The sequence below is a fragment of the Bactrocera neohumeralis genome, unplaced genomic scaffold, assembly GCF_024586455.1.
Source record: "Bactrocera neohumeralis isolate Rockhampton unplaced genomic scaffold, APGP_CSIRO_Bneo_wtdbg2-racon-allhic-juicebox.fasta_v2 cluster10, whole genome shotgun sequence".
NCBI classification, from domain to species: domain Eukaryota; kingdom Metazoa; phylum Arthropoda; class Insecta; order Diptera; family Tephritidae; genus Bactrocera; species Bactrocera neohumeralis.
This window is the reverse complement of record NW_026089623.1, coordinates 12382698-12398412: the sequence shown is the minus strand read 5'-3', so window position 1 is coordinate 12398412 and position 15715 is coordinate 12382698.

Below are 15715 nucleotides of genomic sequence, written 5' to 3'. Positions count from 1 at the left end.
CTATTTTATGATGAATTCCATAAAACCTTTGCAAAATATATAATTCAATAAGATTTGTATTACTACCTAAATATGCATTTTATATAGCTTTGGTACGATATATAAGTATTTATATACTTAAATAAATATTTGCTTTGGTCATTAAACTTTTCGATATCATGTTAAAAGACCAAGCGGTCGCACATTTGCCCACATATAATTATGTGTGCATGTAAACAAATATAAAAGAACCAAACGCATAATGTTTGTATATTTGTCTACATGCAACAAATGTATGTAAATATGTACATTCAATGCTTCATGCGAAATTTCCGTTGACGCGGACAACCAATGGCGAAGTTCATATTTTTTGCTTTCATGTCAAAGAGTCACTGTGTCGAAAGACTGAAGTGCTGAACACAGTGAGCGCGACAGATTGCAAACGACATCTGTCAAATATTAGAATACACAAGTTCTTAGGGACACAGTTATTGAGGCAGCTGCACAACTACATAACTGTATCCATAAGAACGTGTGTATTTTAATATTTGACAGATGTCGTTTGCAGTCTGTCGCGCTCATTGTGTTCAGCACTTGACGCGACGACAAGGCGTCACAACATTGTGTTGTTAGTAGAAAATCCGAGCTGTGCCGAAAACACAAACGAACGATCGCCAATTGCCACTGCTTCCCTTGCCACTCTAACAGCTTCCCCTACAAACCAGCGTAAATATGTATGTTTCTGAATGAGCTTGCATACATATCGACGCAGAATTTTGCAAGCCGCGTAACAATATTTTTTACATTCCTTGACAAATACAGTCAATCCTTGTTAGTGCCACAATCAAAGAAACAGATTTTTGTGGTTTGTTAAAAATAAAAATATAATATGGCACATAAGCGAGTGCGGATACTTAATCGAGTGGTGCTTAAAACAATAATTTCGATGTATTTCAAAAAACAAACCGTGAGATGCAGCAAGATATAGGCAGTTAAGAGGGATGATTTTCATTTAAGCGGAGTACACTTAACCGGGATCCACTGTACACATAAATCAGAGGAATATTGAATATTTTCTTTGACACATTTCTTGACTATATAATCACTAACACTTCAAGTTCTTAAGAATTGTATTTTTCCTCCGCTGGAGTAGTTTTCCCACTCACAAGCGGGAGGAAATTGTTGATCTTCGATGTTTTTCTGAAGTAGCACGGCACAATAGCCATATATAGAAGCATCAGTATGTATCTCCGTTTGTGCATTTGTATTATAATTTTAAGTGTTGAAATGCTCACTGCTGCTGCTCTCCTAAATGAAATTTCGCATTCTTCCTTAACATATCGCTTAGTGGCTTTGCTATTGAAGCATATCCTTCACTGAACCTTCTAAAATATGTCGTAACTTTTTGCATATCTTTTTTGTCACGAGGCAGAGGAAACTGTTGTACTGCCGTTACCTTTGCTTCTGAGGGCCTGATACCACCGTTCTCTATTACATATCCAAGAAAATCGATTTCAATTCGTAGTCTGTATATTATTTCAGCTCTTGTTAGCACAGTTCTTAATTTGTCAATTTTTCGGCAAAATCAGTTTATTTTCTTCAAATTAGTCTCCTTTTGCTTCAATACAGCTTTTTGCACGGTCCAAAAGCATGTCCAACGAGTGTTTTAGCTAACGCTTTCCTTTCATGGACAAATGCACTTTTCCGAAAAGTAAGAAGTAGGACGGTGCCATATCAGGTCAATACGGGCAGTGGTTAATGGTTAAAATGTGGATTTTAGTCAAATAATCGTCCTTCGAATGTTGGATTTTTGGTCGTCAGTCAATTTGTGCGGAACAAACCGTGCACACACCTTTCGTAAGCCCAAATGTTCGGTCAAAATGCGATAAATCGATGTTAATGATATTGGCTGATTTTTAATGAATTCACGCACAGTTTCGATAGAATTTCCGGTGATCACGGATTTTGATTGGTCCACATATTGATCGTCGTTTATGTCCTCACGACCACTTTGAAAACGTTGAAACCACTCGTGCACTCTGCTACGGGATAGGCAATCATCACCATAAACTTTTCCAATTTTAAAACAAAATTTAATGTTTGCTCTTTGCTCGAAGCTCATTTTCGCACCGATAATACAAACATACTCACACTTGAAACGCAATAACTTCACTTTCAATCTATGAAATATCATGAAATTCTCACAGGACGGTCGATAAAGATAGCAGATTCTAACGCATTTGTCGAAAGTCCAAAAGGGACGAAGTTAAACTCAGATTGGCCTCCATATGTTACAAAAGATGTGTATCGTTTTGAACATTCATCCACGGGAACATGAAAAAATGCAAAATGGCAAGACCTAGAGTAGTGAACACAATAACCCCTTGTAACTTTTCCAACACATCATCGATTAGTACCATTGGAAAATTGTGGCGTATTATTTTTTCGTTTATTTTTCTAAAGTCACAGCAAAGCTTTTAGTACCATCTTTTTTTGAAACCAAAGGAACTGGAGAAGCATACTCAGAGTCCAATTATACCTTTAGTCAACCAATTATCTATTTGATTATCTATTGTCTTCTGATCAGCGGATGTCTTTGTGTTTGGCAAACAGGAATATCATCTGTTACTAGAATCTTCATGTGCACAGGTGATTGTGCTTGCTTTAAAACCGTGAACCATATTTAAGGGGGTATTCTGGTCTAACCTATCTCTTAATTCACATTTCCTACCTTGAACACTCAGTCCAATTTCTCGTAACTCATGCTTCAAAGCTACCACTGTCAAACCCAAAATATCCTGCACGTCTATTTTCTTCTCCTGTTAGGTTTAATAGAATTCAAAAAATATACATACATACATACATATATATCTAAAATATGACTTATTTATTTAAATTTGCATATATGTACATATGTAGATATAAATTCATTTTAAGTTACAACATTTTAATGAAAGTAAATTTTACTTTAAAGTATTTCTACTGACTTCTTTGCAAATAAAATTAACAGCATCTGTAAATGTAGCTAATTGTTATTGGACAGGACGTTAACATTACTTGGACAAACTTATATCAATTTATACAAACATACATTTTTGTCATTTACATTTTTTACATCTGTTACTTTGATCTAATTTCATTCCTTCAATATTGTCTGTATTACCTGAATCTTTTCCGAGATGTGTGGTAGCTAAACATTTGTAACATTTCCTTACGTTGTTATTGTTTTGAGAATTGAACTTTTTCCTGAATTCTGTGCATAACTTGGCTTGTTTAAATACTGCCTTGAGCCACGCACCTTTTCGTAAATTTTAACGTTTTCTTTGAAATCTTTAAGAGTTTTGCCTGATACAAGATTGCTTTGTTAGCTTTTGAGTCAGAAATTCCCTCTATAAAATATCATATCAAACTATGATATTAAGTTAATGGATTGGCTATCTTCATCATCTTTTTACGTCGATTCTGTAGCAACGAAGATAATGTGGTACTGAATTCATCTGTAATAGCTGATTTTAAAGAATTCCAATCTATAATGGAGGATGGGGTCTGTGTAGAAGTTCACGCCAGTGAGGAAAGTTTTCTGATAGCCATTCGCTTGGAAGTGGCCAGAAACGACTATTTTACATATGGCTCAAGCAGCTCACGGCTTCTGGTCTTTGACCAAGTACCCTCTCGGTAGCCTAAGAACATTCGTTTGAAGGCGAGCTAAAGTGAGAAGGCGAAACATCCCCTACACCTTTGGGATCCGCCACGTAAAAAAAACACCCAATGAAAACTTTCAACCAGCCTCGCATGAGAGAGAATCGACACACACCCGCTCTACGTTGATTTCAAAGCAGCTTTCGACAGCACGAAAAGGAGCTGCCTTTTTGCCGCGATGTCTGAATTTGGTATCCCCGCAAAACTAATACGGCTGTGTAAACTGACGTTGAGCAACACCAAAAGCTCCGTCAGGATCGGGAAGGACCTCTCCGAGCCGTTCGATACCAAACGAGGTTTCAGACAAGACGACTCCCTATCATGCGACTTTTTCAACCTGCTGCTGGAGAAAACAATTCGAGCTGCAGAACTTAATCGAGCAGGTACAATAGTACCTAGAGTGTAGAGTGTACTGCTGCTAGCGTATGCCGATGATATTGATATCATCGGCCTCAACACCCGCGCCGTTAGTTCTGCTTTCTCCAGACTGGACAAGGAAGCAAAGCAAATGTGTCTGGCAGTGAACGAGGGCAAGACGAAATATCTCCTGTCATCAAACAAACAGTCGTCGCACTCGCGACTTGGCACTCACGTCACTGTTCACAGTCACAACTTTGAAGTTGAAGATAGTTTTGTATATTTAGGAACCAGTGTAAATATCACCAACAATGTCAGACTGGAAATCCAACACAGGATAGCTCTTGCCAACAGGTGCTACTTCGGACTGAGTAGGCAATTGAGAAGTAAAGTCCTCTCTCGACGAACAAAAACCGAACTCTATAAGTCACTCATTATTCCCGTCCTGCTTTATGGTGTAGAGGCTTGGGCGATGACAGCAACCGATGAGTCGACGTTGCGAGTTTTCGGGAGAAAGGTTCTGCGAAAGACTTATGGTCCTTGCGCATTGGCCACGGCGAATATCGCATTCGATGGAACGATGAGCTGTACGAGATATACGACGACATTGACATAGTTCAGCGAATTAAAAGACAGCGGCTACGCTGGCTAGGTCATGTTGTCCGAATGGACGAAAACACTCCAAGGACCAAGGGGAGAAGGACCTGGCTTCGTTTGGAATATCCAATTGGCGCCACGTAGCGAAAAGAAGAAACGACTGGCGCGCTGTTGTTAACTCGGCTTTAATCGCGTAAGCGGTGTCTACGCAAATAAAGAAGAAGAAATCTCTAATACCTGACTAACTGCGTACAAAAAGTTTTGCTGCTCCTTTTTACATATATGTATGTACATACTTTTGTAGCTCATTCAACCCTAATGTAATGTCATTATCTTCATACTCTTGAATCCATCGCTCTGTATGAGATTATGATGTCTTAGAAGCCTGTCTCTAAGTACAATTTTCCATCCTTGAACACTTAACCCAATCCTTCTTAGATGTTCCATCAACGTCTCTACTGTCATACCTAAAATCGTATATACGTACATGGTCTTACAATATTTTACAACTATGAATATTATCAATATTAAAAATTATTTATACGTGCTATATAAATTAAGTATTTAAAAATTAATTAATATTTCATACAAAAGGAAGTAAATATAGGTGTACTTCAATTGTACAATATATCTAGTATTATGTAATATTGAAGCATCTGTTACAGAAATGCTTTGAAAATTTGATTTCCGGCTTAATACGTTACTTATAATTATAATTAATTATTCTATTTTCGTTCACATTTATAACTCAGTTTTCAATTCCTTAATTAATATTGTTTTTTTTTTTGTTTCTTTTGCTTTCTGTAGTCTATGTTTAATGTTGTTACTCTACTTCTTTAAATTTATTTACTTATATTTTCTTTTTCACACTTAGTTAGTTATCAATTTTCCTTATAAAATTTTGTTTTTATTTGGTGTAAGCTACTATTACTGCTCCTTTTTTTTAATTATTGGCCTTATTATTTCTGATGTTTGATGTTAATATCTACTCTTCTCCAACTATGGTTTTTGCCTGTCTCTCTAGCTTCTTTTATATAGGCTTGTATTTAAACGTTGATTGTAGTGTTTGGTTCTTTTACTTAACATCTGTTGTTATGATGAATTATTGGCACACACTTCTTGTTATTCGCTGATTTTGATTAGTTTCTTTTTCATTCATTCTCTACAGTTTTCTAATTTTTTGCCTAGTTTATTGGTTTTCAACATATCTTATTGTTTGTTTATTTTTTATTCCTTATATTCACACAGTGTACTTCTTAAGTACTTTGCATCTTACGTCTTCAGATGATTTATGTCATTCATCAAACCTGTTTAAACAATATTTTTATCACTATTTCGCTGTGCTTTTTCCTTGTTTCTACTTCACTTTTATTTATTTTTTTCTTTTATTCTTAGACTATGTATTACTACTTTATGTCTTACTGTCTTATCTCTTCTATACTTTAACGACAATACTATCTTTCACCAACAGTACTTAGCTTCTCTGTTTGTACTGCTTCTTTTATTTCGTTGCACTTCTCACTTTTTTTAACCTTCTGTTGCAGAATATAGCTTAATGGCTTTTACCGCTCTTCACTCGCGTCGTTAGTTTCTGGCACTTCTCTTTGAACTTCGTTCTACCGACTGCTTTTTGGGTTTTCAAATTTTAAATATAAAGTACAATTCAAAGAACTTGCATGTTTGTGGAAATGCTTTGAAGCCTCTGGTTTTCATAACCAATCCTTCACTTGATTCACACTAGAATATGCACAATAGTTTTAACCCTTGTTTTTCATTCAAATATTCAACGACAAATGCTTGTCTATGTTTTTACCGCCAACCAGAATATATCATAATAATTTAAGTTTTTCTACTACATATAAATGCACATATATGTACACCAGTCACATTCATCACATTTCGAGTTCCTATTTATTTATAATTTCATTCTTTAGTACTTAGGTAGCTTAAGTTGGAAATGTAAGTAATAGTTATTTAATGTGCCTGTCCGCTTCGAGTTATCAAATCTAAATAATTAATAGGATCTATAATGAAAATTAACAAAATGTGTTTTAAGGATATATTCCCTATTATCTTTAAAAGACTTGGAACATAAAAGCCATTGCATGGCACCAAAGGCATTTAGAATCATAAAATATTTCTTGCAGGGCATATTTGGTTTTGCGCTATAGTCTTGCGTGATGTTAATTCGTTGCTGACTCGACAACGACTGAACGATAGAGCGTAAGCGTACGTGTGAAGTTGGTTGCACAATTGTGCTAAGAAATGCCTGATTTTGTGATACTTAGCTCAACAGTCGCTTCTCTCAGAAGATCGCAAAATTGATTGACGATTCTCTCATTCTCAGCTCGCTCACGCTAAAATTCTGGCTAATTTGAATTTTTACGCTAACTGCGACTTCGTTACTTGGAAGATTGAACTTCTATGGAAAATTGTTTTTGCACATTTTATATACACACATACATATTCCGTTTGCCTGTTGCATATGTATGTACATATGTACTACTTAATACTGAATTTAAACGTTTAGCCGCTTTTTTTTTCATAGTATTTTGTTTAAACGCTTTACTTTTTGTTAATGCACATTTATTTTTAATTATAATTTCTGTTTTGTTAAATATTAATTTTAGGTACGGCTCACATACGCTCCCATTTCAATTGGGTCCCCATTTGTAGTTTTGATTAATAACATGCATACATATATTCATTTGGCTAACATATTTCAATTCAGGTTACAAAGTTTAATATAACAAGTAAGGAAGGGCTAAGTTCGGGTGTCACCGAACATTTCATACTCTCGCATGATAAAGTGATAATAATTTACATATTTTTTTATTTTGCTGTAAAATTAATTAGATTAGATCAATTTGTGTACTTTGAGTATTGAATTGTATTTTCATTTCCTAATGTATACTTACATATATTATACAGAGAAGGCATCAGATGGAATTCAAAATAGGGTTATATTGGAAGAAGGCGTGGTTGTGAACCGATTTCACCCATATTTCGCATATGTCATCAGGGTGTTAAGAAAATGTTATGTACCGAATTTCATTGAAATCGGTTGAGTAGTTCCTGAGATATGGTTTTTGGTCCATAAGTGGGCGGCGCCACGCCCATTTTCAATTAAAAAAAAAAAGCCTGGGTGCAGCTTCCTTCTGCCACTTCTTCCGTAAAACTTAGGGTTTCTGACGTGTTTTGTTGTAACGCACTTTTAGTGATTTTCAACATAACCTTTGTATGGGAGGTGGGCGTGGTTATTATCCGATTTCTTCCATTTTTGAACTGTATATGGAAATGCCTGAAGGAAACGATTTTATAGAGTTTGGTTGACATAGCTATAGTAGTTTCCGAGATATGTACAAAAAACTTAGTAGGGGGCGGGGCCACGCCCACTTTTCCAAAACAATTGCGTCCAAATATGCCCCTCCCTAATGCGATCCTTTGTGCCAAATTTCACTTTAATATCTTTATTTATGGCTTAGTTATGACACTTTATAGGTTTTCGGTTTCCGCCATTTTGTGGGCGTGACAGTGGGCCGATTTTGCCCATCTTAGAACTTAACCTTCTTATGGAGCCAAGAAATACGTGTACCAAGTTTCATCATGATACCTCTATTTTTACTCAAGTTACAGCTTGCACGGGCGGACGGACGGACAGACAGACATCCGGATTTCAACTCTACTCGTCACCCTGATCACTTTGGAATATATAACCCTACATCTGACTCTTTTAGTTTTAGGACTTACAAACAACCGTTATGTGAACAAAACTGTAATACTCTCCTTAGCAACTTTGTTGCGAGAGTATAAAAACTTACATACATATTTGTTCGGAGGTGCAGTTAAAAGGCTCCTCCGCTACGTGTGGACCTTTAACCCACAGGTTCCACTCCCATATGTATGGTAAGTGATTAAAATGTGTAATGTGATTGTAATCCCCTATCAATTTCGTTGAAAAACGAATATTAAATTAGTACAAATACAACACAATGAATTAATGGTGCTATTGAAACAGCATGCCTTCTCCGAAAGGCGGGTTCCATGACTGGAAACTCAAGGATGAGTGGGGATCTGAAGAACTTTTGACGAAACTCTTGCAGTACCTTTAACAAAGCTATCAATATCGCTAACCACCAGATTACTTGTGCCAGACCAAAGGAGGCATCCTATCTCTTTTGGTTTGGGTCAACTCGATCAATGAATAAATAATTTCACAAGACACAGAGAACTTTATAAAGGAGAACACAGAAAGAAGGACTTCGAAAGACTTTCAAAACTGGAATTCTTGCAAAGGTACCATATTATATGGGTACCTAGTCATATAGAAATAGAAGGAAACGAAAAGGCTGACAAGTATGACCACTCGGGACAAAAACACAGTTCCCCTGAGCCCATAGACCACTACAAAATTACTCTGGGGTAGGGTTGATAGTGAACGGACAAAAGGCAAAAGAGATGACAATGAGATGCTGGAACTTTGCGAAAGCCCAGCCATCAGCCGGCTTCAACGACTGTCAATGCTTAAACTTAAGAGACATTGGACAACTGAGATTGAAAAAATCTGATTTTTTACGAATTCACTTTGTTGTTGGATAAGGCTTAATTGGTTACTACTAGGGAGCGCAAGGGGCCTAATAATGTCCTAAGTACAGCCGTCAACCAACCAACCAATATCCTAAATTTATCTAATATAAAGTATTGTCAACATAATACCACATTTAAAAATATTTCCCCGAATGGTATCCTTTAAATATGCTAGAATATCGTTTTCATTTTCTAAGCGATGAGTATGAAGATAGGAGCTTATTTCCTGGAAACACGTACATATATATGGATACATAAATAAAAGTATATTGTGTAAACATAGACCGATAAAAACTTACCAACAACTTTCAGTTCTACAAAAATTGATTCTGTAGGATATATTGATAACTGGCATTCATATAAGCCCCGATCGCTATCACGAACAGATTTTATTCTTAATGACCAGTGTCCCATATGACGCGTGTGCTCGACAAGAAATCTTTTATCACTACTATGGGTGGATAAACCAACTGTTAGTAATTGGAAGTCCTTCCGACGAATCCATGACACCTTAAAATATATATTCATAAAGTATTGTTATAATTTTTATTTAAGCGTAAAGGTCTTTTAAATACAAATAAAAAAATATTTAACATTTGTCGTTTACGCCTTTAGTATACATATAGTATGTGCTTTGCCAACATCCTTCTCTTATACAGAGTGCATTTTGATGTAGTTCTTAGGTTAATGGCTTTTTGTGAACTTTTTGTATGTCAAAAGTAAAAACGTAGATTTGGTTTCTTATATACATATGCGTGTGTGTATTTGTTTTCATAAAATTTATTTATAAAGCTTGTTATAAGAATAGGTTTTCAGACCGGAAATTTTTTTTTTAGAATGAAAAACAGGAAGCTTTAATAAACTTTTCTTGAGTATTTCTCACAGAGACTACATATACTACATCGCCTGCCCCAAGCAACACCTACACACATCACTAACACGCTACACTCACCCCACTCACGTCGACATCACCCCAATCCACATCAATACAACCCATATGCGAGATCATCTCACATCCACACAGTCAAATAAACACTACACTCGATGACAAGGAACGGGATAGCAGCCAATAAAAGGGATCGTCCCCGCTGCAAAGAAGTTAGTTATTGGATTAACTATCGAGCTCGCATATCGCCGTTTCGATCGCCGCCCTGCTACGTCGCTAGTGACAGCTACTTCGTGATTAAAGCATTTAGTCTCATAATAACAACCGTAAACCATTTTTCGAAACATATGATTATTATGATCATTATATAGATTATATGTTATAATAACTTAGTTGTAGTTACTTTGTGATTAAAGGTTTTAAATTTCATATACACTACTGTGCATCATTTGTCGAAGTGTATACTCTTTCCGAAATAAATCAAAAACTAAACAATTAAGGAAGGGCTAAGTTCGGGTGTCACCGAACATTTTATACTCTCGCACGATAAAGTGATAATCGAGATTTCATTATCAGTCATTTACATATTTTTCAAATATCGTATTTGTGTAAAGTTTTATTCCGCTATCATCATTGGTTCCTAATGTACATATATATTATACAGAGAAGGCATCAGATGGAATTCAAAATAGCGTTATATTGGAAGAAGGCGTGGTTGTGAACCGATTTCACCGATATTTCGTACAAGTCATCAGGGTGTTAAAGGAATATTATTTACCGAATTTCATTGAAATCGGTAGAGTAGTTCCTGAGATATGGTTTTCGGTCCATAAGTGGGCGAGGCCACGCCCATTTTCAATTTTTAAAAAAAGCCTGGGTGCAGCTTCCTTCTGCAATTTTGTCCGCAAAACTTAGTGTTTCTGACGTGTTTTGTTGTAACGCACTTTTAGTGATTTTCAACATAACCTTTGTATGGGAGGTGGGCGTGGTTATTATCCCATTTCTTCCATTTTTGAACTGTATATCGAAATGCCTGAAGAAAACGACTCTGTAGAGTTTGGTTGACATAGCTATAGTAAATTCCGAGATATGTATAAAAAACTTAGTAGGGGGAGGGGCCACGCCCACTTTTCCAAAAAAATTACGTCCAAATATGCCCCTTCCTAATGCGATCCTTTGTGCCAAATTTCACTTTAATATCTTTATTTATGGCTTAGTTATGACACTTTATAGGTTTTCGGTTTTCGCTATTTTGTGGGCGTGGCAGTGGGCCAATTTTGCCCATCTTCGAACTTAACCTTCTTATGGAGCCAAGGAATACGTCTACTAAGTTTCATCATGATATCTCAATTTTTACTCAAGTTACAGCTTGCACGGACGGACGGACGGACAGACAGACATCCGGATTTCGACTCTACTCGTCGCCCTGATCACTTTGGTATATATAACCCTATATCTGACTCTTTTAGTTTTAGGACTTACAAACAACCGTTATGTGAACAAAACTATAATACTCTCGTTAGCAACATTGTTGCGAGAGTATAAAAATACTAATAAATAATAAATAAATAAAAATGGAAAAAAATGGAAAAAACCAACATCGGCAACAAAGACAACAAGAAGCAGAACGAGCAAAACGGAGAGGAAACGGATCACACCCATTGGCATATGCCGATATGCAGGTTTGAGCGCAGAACCTAAACATGTTGGACAAATGCCATATAATGCATGTAATTTGAAGTAGTGAATCGTAATCAATAAGATAGGTACTTAATTTCGAATTTTTTGAAGACACGTTATTTTATATAGTGTAATAAATATATAATTATATATATATTGGCATATCCTTCTTCTTAATTGGCGTAGACACCGCATACGCGATTATAGCCGAGTTAACAACAGCGCGCCAGTCGTTTCTTCTTTTCGCTGCGTGGCGCCAATTGGATATTCCAAGCGAAGCCAGGTCCTTCTCCACTTGGTCCTTCCAACGGAGTGGAGGTCTTCCTCTTCCTCTGCTTCCCCCGGCGGGTACTGCGTCGAATACTTTCAGAGCTGGAGTATTTTCATCGATCCGGACAACATGACCTAGCCAGCGTAGCCGGTGTCTTTTAATTCGCTGAACTATGTCAATGTCGTCGTATATCTCGTACAGCTCATCGTTCCATCGAATGCGATATTCGCCGTGGCCAATGCGCAAAGGACCATAAATCTTTCGCAGAATTTTTCTCTCGAAAACTCGTAACGTCGACTCATCGGTTGCTGTCATCGCCCAAGCCTCTGCACCATATAGCAGGACGGGAATTATGAGCGACTTATAGAGTTTAGCTTTTGTTCGTCGAGAGAGGACTTTACTTTTCAATTGCCTACTCAGTCCGAAGTAGCACCTGTTGGCAAGAGCAATCCTGCGTTGGATTTCCAGGCTGACATTATTAGTGGTGTTAATGCTGGTTCCTAAATAGACGAAATTACCTACAACTTCAAAGTTATGACTGTCAACAGTGACGTGAGAGCCAAGTCGCGAGTGCGACGACTGTTTGTTTGATGACAGGAGATATTTCGTTTTGCCCTCGTTCACTACCAGACCCATTTTCTGTACTTCCTTGTCCAGCCTAGAGAAAGCAGAACTAACGGCGCGGGTGTTGAGGCCGATGATATCAATATCGTCGGCATACGCCAGCAGCTGTACACTCTTATAAAAGATGGTACCTTCTCTGTTTAGTTCTGCAGCTCGAATTATATTCTCCAGCAGCAGATTGAAGAAGTCGCACGATAGGGAGTAGCCTTGTCTGAAATCTCGTTTGGTATCGAACGGCTCGGAGAGGTCCTTCCCGATCCTGATGGAGCTTTTCGTGTTGCTCAACGTCAGTTTACACAGCCGTATTAGTTTTGCGGGGATACCAAATTCAGACATCGCGTCGTAAAGGCAGCTCCTTTCCGTGCTCTCGAAAGCAGCTTTGAAATCGACGAAGAGGTGGTGTGTGTCGATTCTCCTTTCACGGGTCTCTTCCAAAATTTGGCGCATGGTGAATATCTGGTCGGTTGTTGATTTACCAGGTCTAAAGCCACACTGATAAGGTCCAGTCAGTTTGTTGACGGCGGGCTTTAACCTTTCACACAATACGCTCGATAGAACCTTATACGCGATGTTGAGGAGGCTTATCCCACGGTAGTTGGTGCAGATTGTGGGGTCTCCCTTTTTGTGGATTGGGCATAGCACACTTAAATTCCAATCGTTGGGCATGCTTTCGTCCGACCATATTTTACAAAGAAGCTGATGCATGCACCTTATCAGTTCTTCGCCGCCGTGTTTGAATAGCTCGGCCGGTAGTCCGTCGGCCCCTGCCGCTTTGGTGTTCTTGAGGCGGGTAATTGCTATTCGAACTTCTTCATGGTCGGGTAATGGAACGTCTGCTCCATCGTCATCGATTGGGGAATCGGGTTCTCCTTCTCCTGGTGTTGTGCGTTCACTGCCATTCAGCAGGCTGGAGAAGTGTTCCCTCCATAATCTAAGTATGCTCTGGGCATCAGTGACTAGATCACCTTTGGGGGTTCTACAAGAATATGCTCCGGTCTTGAAACCTTCTGTAAGCCGCCGCATTTTTTCGTAGAATTTTCGAGCATTACCCCTGTCGGCCAGCTTATCAAGCTCTTCGTACTCACGCATTTCGGCCTCTTTCTTCTTCTGTCTGCAAATGCGTCTCGCTTCCCTCTTCAACTCTCGGTATCTATCCCATCCCGCACGTGTAGTGGTCGATCGTAACGTGGCGAGGTAGGCAGCCGGTTTTCTCTCCGCTGCGACACGGCACTCTTCGTCGTACCAGCTGTTCTTTTGCTCTTTCCGAAAACCAGTGGTTTCGGTTGCAGCTGTACGTAAGGAATTTTAAATGCCGTCCAACAGTTCCCTTATACCGAGTTGTTGACTAGTGCTCTCAGAGAGCAGGAGTGCAAGCCGAGTAGAAAATCGTTCGGCTGTCTGTTGTGATTGCAGCTTCTCGACGTCCAACCTTCCTTGTGTTTGTTGGCGTGCGTTTTTTGCTGCACAGAGGCGAGTGCGAATCTTAGCTGCAACAAGATAGTGGTCCGAGTCGATGTTAGGACCTCGGAGCGCACGCACATCTAAAACACTGGAGACGTGTCTTCCATCTATCACAACATGATCGATCTGGTTGGTAGTTTTTCGATCCGGAGACAGCCAGGTAGCTTGATGAATCTTTTTATGCTGGAATCTAGTACTACAGATAACCATATTTCGGGCGCCGGCGAAGTCGATCAGCCTTAACCCATTTGGGGATGTTTCGTCGTGGAGGCTGAATTTACTGAACGTAGGGCCAAAGATACCTTCTTTGCCCACCCTGGCGTTAAAGTCGCCAAGCACGATTTTGACATCGTGGCGGGGCAGCCCTTATAAGTGCGCTCCAAGCGCTCATAGAAGGCATCTTTGGTCACATCGTCCTTCTCATCCGTCGGGGAGTGGGCGCAAATCAGCGATATGTTGAAGAACCTCGCTTTGATGCGGATTGTGGCTAGACGTTCATTCACCGGAGTGAATGATAGTACTCGGCGACGGAGTCTCTCTCCCACCACGAATCCAACACCAAACGTGCGCTCCTTTATATGGCCACAGTAGTAAATGTCACAAGGACCTACTCGTCTCTGTCCTTGTCCCGTCCATCGCATTTCTTGGACGGCGGTGATGTCAGCCTTTATTTTTGCGAGGACATCAACCAGCTGGGCAGCGGCACCTTCCCAATTAAGGGTCCGGACATTCCAGGTGCATGCCCTCAAATCGTAGTCCTTATTCCGTTTGCCATGGTCGTCATCAAAAGGGGGGTCTCTCATCCGAGGCTGTGTTTTCCTTTTCATTGGTATTGTTTTTTACGTGGCGGGTCCCAAGCCCAGCGCACAACCCTATGTAGGGAATGTTTCGCCTTCTTACATTAGCTCACCTTCGAACGGATGTTCTTAGGCTACCCAGAGGATACTTGGTCAAAGAGCGGAAGTAGTGAGCTGCTTGAGCCATGTGTAAAAGAATCGTTTCTGGCCACTCCCAAGTGAATGGCGATCAGAGAACTTTCCTCACTTGCGTGAACTTCTACACATGACTCCATCCTCCAGGCATAGACATATCTAAAAAAAGGGCCTATTTATGCTTACTCTTGTGTTTCAAAATACACAAATTTAATAAAATAACAAATTCTAGTATACGCTTGACCACATTTTCCGGCAATACCACTTGTTCACATGAGTTATGAGCGTTTTGCAACATCCCACATCACATCGCGTCACAACACCTTATCACACAACAGTTCACAGCACACACCACTACCACACCGGACGGAGTGTTCTGTTCTATCGAATTTAGGCTCTCTAGCTGGGCTCTAAGCTACCGGGGGGTCGGCAGGTCGCGGATAGCCGAACGGCCTGTAGTAGCAGGTCAGTGGCGAAATAAGTTAAAACGAATAAGCAATCCCCGACGACGAGCGACAGGAGTGGAGGATGCGGCATAAAAGCTTGCAGATCCGCTGAAGCTCCTGCTAGCGGGATGGAGAGGGTGATGTGAGCATACTCTGCCGATGTGTCTGATGCGGTGTGTATCAGGAACCAGCTCCT